This window comes from Triticum aestivum, chromosome 1B, assembly GCF_018294505.1.
Source record: "Triticum aestivum cultivar Chinese Spring chromosome 1B, IWGSC CS RefSeq v2.1, whole genome shotgun sequence".
In the NCBI taxonomy this organism is placed as follows: Eukaryota; Viridiplantae; Streptophyta; class Magnoliopsida; order Poales; family Poaceae; genus Triticum; species Triticum aestivum.
The window spans coordinates 638,755,157-638,766,116 of NC_057795.1; the positions used below are offsets into that span (position 1 = coordinate 638,755,157).

General features: G+C 41.1%; 1 long non-coding RNA gene across 1 annotated transcript; it reads right to left on the reverse strand.

The window, feature by feature from the left end:
• Nucleotides 1-4,761: 4,761 nt before the first annotated feature.
• On the reverse strand, nucleotides 4,762-5,432 carry LOC123097928 (uncharacterized). Its single transcript, XR_006447584.1, has 3 exons — nucleotides 5,326-5,432; nucleotides 4,948-5,236; nucleotides 4,762-4,872 (listed from the first exon to the last, which is right to left on the reverse strand). It is a non-coding gene; the product is annotated as an uncharacterized lncRNA (long non-coding RNA).
• Nucleotides 5,433-10,960: the final 5,528 nt, after the last annotated feature.

The window sequence follows — 10,960 nt, forward strand, 5'->3', positions numbered from 1 at the left end:
TGCTTCCAAATACCCCTAAACTAGTTTAGCCATGAGAGTCCACCATATCTACCTATGGATTGAGTAAGATCCTTCAAGTAAGTTGTCATCGGTGCAAGCAATAAAAATTGCTCTCTAAATATGCATGACTTATTAGTGCAGAGAGAATAAGCTTTGTACGAACTTGTTGTGGAAGTAATAAAAGCGACGGACTGCATAATAAATTTCCACATACAAGGGGCAATATAGAGTGACGTTCTTTTGCATTAAGATTTTGTGCATCCAACCATAAAAGCGCATGGCAACCTTTGCTTCCCTCTGCGAAGGGCCTATCTTTTATTATTATCTTCTACCTTATGCAAGAGTCACGGTGATCTTCACCTTTCCTTTTTCATTTTATCCTTTGGCAAGCTCAGCATGTTGGAAAGAACATGATATATATATCTAATTGGATGTAGGGGAGCATGAATTGTTATTGTTGACGTTACCCTTGAGGTAAAAGGTTGTGGGGCAAAACTATAAGCCCCTATCTTTCTCTGTGTCCGATTAAAACTCCGTAACCACAAGTATTGCGTGAGTGCTAGCAATTATGAATAACTAAGTGATAGTTGAGTATGTGGACTTGCTTTTAAGCTCTGACATAAACTCTTTCCGATGTTATGACAAATTGCAATTGCTTCAATGACTGAGGTTATAATTTGTTGGTGCCCAATAAGGTTTCTGATTCATACTTTTGCATTGTGAAAAGATCATCACTTGAACATAAGTAATCATATGACAAAAATCTATATATGTTGCTGTTATGAGATTAATCATGATTCCTTCATGTCCGTATCTTATTTTTATCGACGCCTCTACCTCTAAACATGAGGACATATTTATTGTTATCGGCTTTTCGCTTGAGGACAAGCGAGGTCTAAGCTTGGGGGAGTTGATACGTCCATTTTGCATCATGTTTTTATATCGATATCTATTGCATTATGGGCTGTTATTTCACATTATGTCACAATACTTATGGCTATTCTCTCTTATTTTACAAGGTTTACATGAAGAGGGAGAATGCCGGCAGCTGGAATTCTAGGCTAGAAAAGGAGAAAATATTGGAGACCTATTCTGTGCAACTCCAAAAGTCCTGAAACTCCACAGAATATCTGAAAATAAATAAAGAAAAATCGTCGCCAAAGATGAAGGACGGGGGCCCACACCCTGCTCATGAGGGTGGGGGGCGCGCCCCCCTACCTCGTGGGCCCCCTGGTGGCTCTCTAATGCCCATCTTCTGCTATATGAGGTCTTTCATTGAGAAAAAAATCAGAAGCAACCTTTCGGGACGAGACTCCGCCGCCACGAGGCGGAACCTTGGCGGAACCAATCTAGGGCTCCGGCAAAGCTATTCTGCCGGGGACATTTCCCTCCGGGAGGGGGAAATCATCGTCGTCATCATCATCAACGCTCCTCTCATCGGGAGAGGGCAATCTCCATCAACATCTTCATCAACACCATCTCATCTCCAAACCCTAGTTCATCTCTTGTATCCAATTCTTGTCTCCAAGTCCGGGATTGGTGCTAGTAGGTTGCTAGTAGTGTTGATTACTCCTTGTAGTTGATGCTAGTTGGTTTATTTGGTGGAAGATCGTATTTTCAGATCCTTAATGCATATTATTACCCCTCTGATTATGAACATGAATATGCTTTGTGAGTAGTTACGTTTGTTCCTGAGGACAAGGGAGAAGTCTCGCTATTAGTAGTCATGTGAATTTGGTATTCGTTCGATATTTTGATGAGATGTATGTTGTCTAGCCTCTAGTGGTGTTATGTGAACGTCGACTACATAACACTTCACCATTATTTGGGCCTAGAGGAAGGCATTGGGAAGTAATAAGTAGATGATGGGTTGCTAGAGTGACAGAAGCTTAAACCCTAGTTTATGCGTTGCTTCGTAAGGGGCTGATTTCGATCCATATGTTTCATGCTATGGTTAGGTTTACCTTAATACTTTTGTTGTAGTTGCAGATGCTTGCAATAGAGGTTAATCATAAGTGGGATGCTTGTTCAAGTAAGAACAGCACCCAAGCACCGGTCCACCCACATATCAAATTATCAAAGTACCAAACGCGAATCATATGAGCGTGATGAAAACTAGCTTGACGGTATTCCCATGTGTCCTCGGGAGTGCTTTTCCTATTATAAGAGTTTGTCTAGGCTTGTCCTTTGCTACAAAAAGGATTGGGCCACCTTGCTGCACTTTATTTACTCTTGTTACTTGTTGCTCGTTACAATTTATCTTATCACAAAACTATCTGTTACCGCTTATTTCAGTACTTGCAGAGAATACCTTGCTGAAAACCGCTTATCATTTCCTTCTGCTCCTCGTTGGGTTCGACACTCTTACTTATCGAAAGGACTATGATAGATCCCCTATACTTATGGGTCATCATGATCCCGTTTATTCATTTGAAATATCCCTTTTTGATTAACTTGATGCTTGCTATGCTTGTGGCTAAGACGCAAATATGAATTATGGTTATGGAGATGAACTTCCTATAGTTCCTTATGTTGAGAATGAAATTTTTGCTATTACACACACATGATAGTCCTATTATCTTTTTGAATTCTCCAAACTACACTATATCAGAGAAGTTTGCTCTTATTAAGGATTACATTGATGGGTTGCCTTTTACTGTTGCAAATGATGATTTTGATGAATGTAATATGCATGTGCTTGCTGATCCTACTTGCAATTATTATGAGAGAGGAACTACATCTCCACCTCTTTATGTTTCCAACACTTAAAATTGCAAGAAACTGCTTATGCTATGTATTGGCGTTTACTTGATGTGCATGAATTGTTCTTTTATCACATGCCTATGCATAGGAAGAGAGTTAGACTTCGTCATTGCTTGATATATGTTGCTTTGTGCTCACTACTAAATGCCAAATCATTGCTAATTAAAATTAGCTTTGATATACCTTTGAATCCGGGCGGATCCATCACTTGAGCACTTTATGCCTAGCTTAATGGCTTTAAAGAAAGCACTTCCAGGGAGACAACCCAGAAGTTTTAGAGAGTCATTTTATTTCTGTTGAGTGCTTTTATAAAGTTTAAAAACAAAAAAATATAGAGGGGAACTTAAGTCTTCACAAAAAGGAAAGTGAAAGTGAGAGAGACGAGCATTATTTCAGTGGGGAGCTCCTTGAACTTTGTTCATGCCCATGGAAACTTTGTGAATCTCAATTACAGAAACTTTTCAAAAAAAATAATTATCCCCTTGTACAAATCCTTTGTATTGTAAAATTATTGTGCCAAGGTTTGCCTTTAGGATGATTAGATTGCTTGTTGGTATGTGTGGTGCAGAAACAGAAACTTTGGCCGTAGCGCGTGAATTTTCATTTTTTACTGGAACGTCAAAAGGTTCTGAAACTTTTTGCACACTATTTCTACACAAATGTTTTATTTCATCATAATTTTTCAGAATTTTTTCAGTAACAGAAGTATGGTAGATGTTCAGATTGCTACAGACTGTCCTGTTTAAGACAGATTCTGTTTTTGATGCATTCTTTTGCTTGTTTTGATGAAACTATCGATTCTATTGGTGGTATAAGCCATGGAAAAGTTATATTACAGTCACTACTAGGGAAAACCCTAGCAGTAGCGCATGTTTTGTGCCCACTAGTAGCGCGGGAAGCCGCGCTACTAATAAGGCGCTACAGCTATTGCTTAGCAGTAACGCATGCCATCACGCGCTACTGCTAGTACAAATAGCTGCAGCGCTTGTCCAGTACCACGCTACTGCTAAGGTATCTACTTGCAGCGTGTTTTCTTTCCATCGCTACTAGTATTTTTTTTATTAATTTTTTTAGTGTATTTATGGGCCATCATACAAATATTGGTACAATACCAGCTGTTATGAGGTTTACATCATTATGTCCATAACAGTGTATTAAATGAAGGTGGATTAGGTTCAAGTGGAGGCAATATGTGGTGCATGTCAAAAGTATACTACTAATCCAAACTTGATCTAGTTTGGATTAGTAGTACTTTCGATGTGCACCACATGTTGCCTCCACTTGAATCTAATCCGCCAGCACAAGATATTTAATCATCATCATGGTCATTACCACCAATAGTATTTATTTAATCACCACTAACACTAGCTAATAATAATCATCATAGTCATTACCACCAACACTAGCTATTTTATCATCATAGTAATAGTGTAGCACATCATCATCCTGAAACTCATTTCTAGCCAGCTACTCACTCCTGCTACTCACTCCTGCTGCTCTCTCTTAGGTAAAAGAACATAAAACATGTGTAGCTCTCCTCCTTGATCAAGTTGGAGCATGCAGATGAACCTGTCTCCTAATCGTGGAAGGCGCCTCTGGTTGCTGCTCCCTAGTACTTCTCTGCGCTCCCCCAACACATATTTGGTCCAGTCTTGCACTATTAAGCATCCGTCGCTAATCTTGAATGCACTAAAGTAAGCTGTAGGATATCTTGGCCGTAAGTTGATAATACTCATGATACCTTTAGTCTTGATCCCATAAGGCACAACATTCATCGGGAGTCCCTGTTGAAGAACATCGTATGGTAACATACTTAGCAATGAAGTTTAGCTTCAAAAATAAAGTATGGAAAAGATGCAATGAGGATAAAAAGTAAAAATCTTACCATCCTTCCTAAATGGATGTGACCGTAGTTCATTACGAACACTATTGGTCGCACATTTTCAGTACTAAGATTTCTAAATGCAGGAAGAAAATTTGTCTTGACAGTATCAAGATCCTCAAGCCATGAAACATAATGACTGAGCTCCTCGTAGTTGAGTTCAGCCCCAGGACAGTATACGGTCCTGTCTACCAAGCGCTGGACATGTTTGCTTGCACGGAAATAAGCTGACAATACAAATTAGTTGTCAACTATTTTTGAATAAACAATATCAAAGACATAAATATGGTTGAGAAACTTACATAATGGTATAACTGAAGGCATTTGCACATTGACCCAGATGTCGGTATTACCTTCAATATCATCTTCCGGACGAATATAAAAGGTGATAACCATATCAGGCTCAAATGCATAAGTCTTGCATAGTGCTCGCCATGTTTTGCATCCAAAATAGGTGTAGTCATCTGAATTGTATAACTTCGCATGGAAAATATAGCCATGCTCGGTCTTCAAGTAAACTTTCTTTTCCTCCATACTATGACTGAAACATATCTTATCCAATACAAAAACTCTTGCATGGCAGGGGATACGCTAGTAGAATAGTAAAAAAAATATAAGTTGAAGCAAATGAAGCAGATGTCATGCTTAATTACGAAAAAAGACTTGTCGTTGTGACTTACTGTATCCACTTCGAAGTTCTCGTCCAGCTTGATGCTGAAGCGCCTATCATCATCTAGGAAGATTCCATCGCACAGGCCGCGCTCGTCTTCGCAGTATTTGCAAATACTGAAATCCTTCTCGTCGTCAGACATTTCCTATGTTCATAGTTAAAACATTAATTGAAAATCAATTGAAGACAACTACCAAGATACTCAACACACAAATCCGGGGCACTCGATATTTCCTACATATTCTAGCACAAGTCGTGCCAAAATTCACGGAAAAATCTGGCATGACTACTGCCCTAATTCTTACTAACTAATTAGTACCTAGGAACTACTGCCCTAATTACCATCTAAGTAATTAACTAACTAGCACTAAAAATAGCCTAGGGTTCATACTAACTAGCACTAAATAGCTAGGGTTCATACTAAGCAGAGAAGAGGGATCGGAAGGGGAGAGAGGGATCGGAAGGGGAGAGTGCTTACAGAGGGCGGGGAGAGAGATGGGGTCGGGGGAGACGGCGGCACCGAGGCGCGGCGAGGCGGGGTCGGGGGAGACGGCGGCGAGGCGGGGTCGGGGGAGACGGCGGCGAGGCGGGGTCGGGGGAGACGGCGGCGAGGCGGGGTCGGGGGAGACGGCGGCGAGGCGGGGTCGGGGGAGACGGCGGTGAGGCGGGGTCGGGGGAGATGGTGGCGAGGCGGGGTCGGGAATTGGGGGAGGAAGCAGAGGAGAGGGAATCAGGCCGCGCGGGGGGTTAGGTGAAAATAGCTTTAACTGTAGCATGGGAAGGAAAAACGCGTTGCTGCTAAAATCCGTAGTAGTAGCGCTGTTTGTAGAAGGGCGCTACTACTATACCTAGCACGCCGGGAACGGTGTGGCAATTATAGTAGTAGCGCTTTCTGTTCGGGCAGCACTACTGCTAAGCTGCTAACTGTAGCGCGGTTCTGCCAAACGCGCTACTGCTAAGTAGCAGTAGCGCCTCATTTTAACAAGCGCTACTGGTAACATTCTGTGTAGTGGTTTTCCCTAGTAGTGAGAAGCTACAATGCAAAAGTAAAATATGAATTGGTTTGCAACAGTACTTAGAGTAGTGATTTGCTTTATTATACTAACGGATCTTACCGAGCTTTCTGTTGAGTTTTGTGTGGATAAAGTGATCAAAGATCGAGGAGGTCTCGATGAGGAGAAGGAGGATAGGCAAGAGCTCAAGCTTGGGGATGCCCAAGGCACCCCAAGTAAATATCCAAGGAGACTCAAGCGTCTAAGCTTGGGGATGCCCCAGAAGGCATCCCATCTTTCTTCAACAAGTATCGGTATGTTTTCATCTTCGTTTCGTTCATGTGATATGTGTGAATCTTGGAGCGTCTTTTTTTTAGTTTTCATTTTTGTTGTATGCACCATGCTGGTATGAGATAGTCCATGGTTGATTTATAGAATGCTCATTGCACTTCACTTATATCTTTTGAGTATGGCTTTATAGAATGCTTCATGTGCTTCACTTATATCATTTGAAGTTTGGATTGCCTGTTTCTCTTCACATAGAAAACCGTAGTTTATAGAATGCTCTTTTGCTTCACTTATACTTATTAGAGCATGGTCTTTTTTAGAAAGAATTAAACTCTCGTGGTTCACTTATACCTATTTAGAGAGTCAACAGGAATTGGTCAATTGCATGGTTAGTCATAAAATCCTACATAAAACTTGTGGATTACTGAATATGATATGTTTGATTCCTTGCAATAGTTTTGTGATATAGAGATGGTAATATGTGGGAGGTACTAGTGGATGATCGTGTTTAGTAAGATATTGCTGTTAAGGTTTGTGATTCCTGAAACATGCATGTATAGTCCTTCGTTATGCCGGGAAGTTGGAGCACAATTTATCCTTGATTGTCTATCTTTGTGTGAAGGTCGGGGGCGTGCGATGGTTAACTCCTACCAACCTCCCCCCTAGGAGCATGCGTAGTAATACTTTGCTTCGAGGGCTCATAAAATTTTGCAGTAAGTATATGAGTTCTTTATGACTAATGTGAGTCCATGGATTATACGCGCTCTTACATTTCCGCAATTTGCTAGCCTCTACAGTACCATGCATTGCCCTTTCTCACCTCGAGAGTCGGTGCAAACTTCACCAGTGCATCCAAACCCCGTGATATGATACGCACTATCACACATAAGCCTTATTATATCTTCCTCAAAGCAGCCACCATACCTATCTATTATGGCCTTTCCATAGCCATTCCGAGATATATTGCCATGCAACTTCCACCGCCTCCGTTTTGATGACTTGAGCATTCATTGTCGTATTGCTTTGCATGATCATATAGCTGACATAGTGTTTGCGGCTTAGCCACCGTTCATCATTTTTTATACATGTTACGCTAGATCATTGCACATCCTGGTACACTGCGAGAGGCATTCATATAGTCATATTTTGTTCTAGGTATCGAGTTGTAATTTTTATTTCTTTTGAGTTATAAGTAAATAGAAGTGTGATGATCATCATTATTCATTATTAGAGCATGTCCCAGTGAGGAAAGGATGATGAAGACTATGATTCCCCCGCAAGTCGGTATGAGACTCCGGACAATGAGAGAGAAAATATATAAAAAAGAAAAAAAGAAAAAAGAAAATGAAAAAAAGGAAAGAAAGAAAAAAAGAGAGAAGGGGCATGCTAGTTCCACACTTGTGCTTCAAAGTAGCACCATATTTTTCATATGGAGAGTCTCCTATGTTGTCACTTTCATATACTAGTGGGAATTTTTCATTATAGGATTAGACGCACACCCACTTAGTTTCATATTGAGCTTTCATAGACTTATAGCTCTTGGTGCATTCGTTGCATGGCAATCCCTACTCCTCGCATTGATATCAATTGATGGGCATCTCCATAGCCCGTTGGTTAGCCGCGTCGATGTGAGACTTTCTTACCTTTTTGTCTTCTCTATATTTACCCCTATCACCATATTCTATTCCACCTGTAGTGTTATATATCCATGGCTCGCCCTCATGTATTGCATGACGGTTGAAAATGCTGAAACGCATTAAAAAGTATGAACCAATTGCTTGGCTGACACCGGGGTAGTACATGATTTCTACTTTGTGTTAAGAAGACAGAGCATGATAAGGCTATATGATTTTGTAGGGATAACGTTCTTTAGCATTTGATATTTTGAAAGACATGATTGTTTGTTGGGATGCCCGAGTATTTATGTCTTTATATGAAATTATAGACGATTGCTTTGAATCACTTATGTCTTAATATTCATGCCATGATTAGATATATGATCAAGTTTATGCTAGGTAGCATTCCGCATCAAAAAAATTCTTTTTTTATCATTTACCTACTCGAGGACGAGCAGGAATTAAGCTTGGGGATGCTGATACGTCTCCGTCGTATCTATAATTTTTGATTGTTCCATGCCAATATTATACAACTTTCACATATTTTTGGCAACTTTTTATATGATTTATTGGACTAACCTATTGATCCTGTGCCCAGTGCCAGTTCCTGTTTGTTGCATGTTTTTTTATTTCACAGAAAATCCATATCAAATGAAGTCCAAACGCAATAAAAAATTACGGAGAATTATTTTGGAATATTTATGATTTTGGGAGGTGGAATCAACACAAACGGGGGCCCACAAGGACCACAACCCACTAGGGCACGCCCAGGTATCTTGTTCCCTCCTTGAAGGTCGGCTGGGGCCCTTCTTCTGGCGCAAGAAAGATAATTTATGGGGAAAAATCATGTAAAAATTTCAGCGCAATCGGAGTTATGAATCTTCGGGAATTTAAGAAACCGTGAAGGGCCAGATCTGGGGAGCGCGAAACAGAAGAGAACAAAGAGGGAGATCCAATCTCGGAGGGGCTCTTGCCCCTCTGCCGCCATGGAGGCCATGGACTAGAGGGGGAACTCTCCTCCCATCTAAGGGGGAGGGGCCAAGGAAGGAGAATAAGGAGGGGGCTCTCTACGCCTCTCTCCTGGTGGCGCCGGAACACTGTCGGGGCAAGGATCGTGACGATGATCTACATCAACAATCTTGCTACCGTCAACACGAACTCTCTCCCCCTCTATGCAGCGGTGTAAACTCTCTCCTCCCTGCTGTAATCTCTACTTAAACATGGTGCTCAACTCCATATATTATTTCCCGATGATATTTGGCTATCCTATGATGTTTGAGTAGATCTGTTTTGTCCTATGGGTTAATCGTGATCTTGATTGGTATGATTGTATATTTTATTTATGGTGCTATCCCACGGTGCCCTCCGTATCGATTACCTAGGGACAAATGACTTTCTTGTTGACAAAAGCTATCCACTTTTATTACTTTGCAACTTATTCGTAGTTTTTATTCTCGCAAAGTACTCGCAGTTGGTTCTTGCAAAATAGTTTCATACTTGTTTTAGGTAAAGCAAACGTCAAGTGTGTGTAGAGTTGTATCGGTGGTCGATAGAACTTGAGGGAATATTTGTTCTACCTTTAGCTCCACGTTGGGTTCGACACTCTTATTTATCGAAAAAGGCTACAAACGATCCCCTATAATTGTGGGTTATCAACCTACTTCTTCGCTACCTTCTTTGCTTGGGCAACCTTGAATTCGTCCAGCGCGTCGTCCATGGTGAATTCGGCCTGCTTCGGCGCCAGATATGCCTCGCCCTCGTCCATCTATGATTCGTCCCACACTGCGTTCTCCATTTCAGCACCCCTCCTGCTCTGGAGAGTACGGAGGCATGCCGGCTACAATGCGAGCTATTCGTCGTGCGTAGGCGGCCCGCATCTCCTTCTGGATGGCCGCCCGACACTGCGGAGTAAGCATCTTGTAGTAGGTGATCTGACTGTGGAACATGGCTACAGGCTGACGGCGAGCTATCGTAGCGGATTAGGGCATGAACGGGCTCATGGTGGTAGTGCGGAGGGAGGGGTAGGGGGGATGAAAATGGAAGTGGCTAGGATTGTGGCTCGCCACCTAGTTTAAATAGTCGAATTTGGCCTCTCGAGCAACGCACCGAGGCGGCGACATGAATGCTTTCTCGCCGACCGATCGGTTCAAATAATATGCAGCAGCATGCAGAGGTCTATGAAGCTGCGTACACCATCTTTCATCCATCATATTAAATATTGTAGTGTAGCTGATCAAAATAAAATTTGAAATGGTCAAATTTAACTAAATTAAGATTAAGGTATCTACAAGCTCTTTTTCGCAAAAAATAAAAAGGTACTTACGAGCTCATCTATGGGTTACAGAGTCAGTGTAGTAACGTACCTTTTCTCGTTTTTTGTTTTGTTTTGATAACACGTAACTTTTCTTGTTAAATAAATTGTGTTTCATGTTATCTTTTGCACGATCCATATCATCATAGATGAATGACATTGATGTCTCGTCTGAATTTACCAGTCGAAGAAGTTTTAAAATTGGGGTGCAGCCTTGAGAGATGAGGCAACAAATTGCCGAAAACCACAAAGCGGAGTTTTAGAGCATGGGTGCATTGGAGTACATTTTTTTAACCACTCAAAAATGATGCTTAAAAGTTTATTTTTATTTTTGTCTGCCTAAGTACATGTTAAATTTTGTTCAATTATATGTGCTATTGTACGCTATACAAAAAAAAAAATCCGGCCCCCAAATTAAGAAAAAACAAACCTAACTTT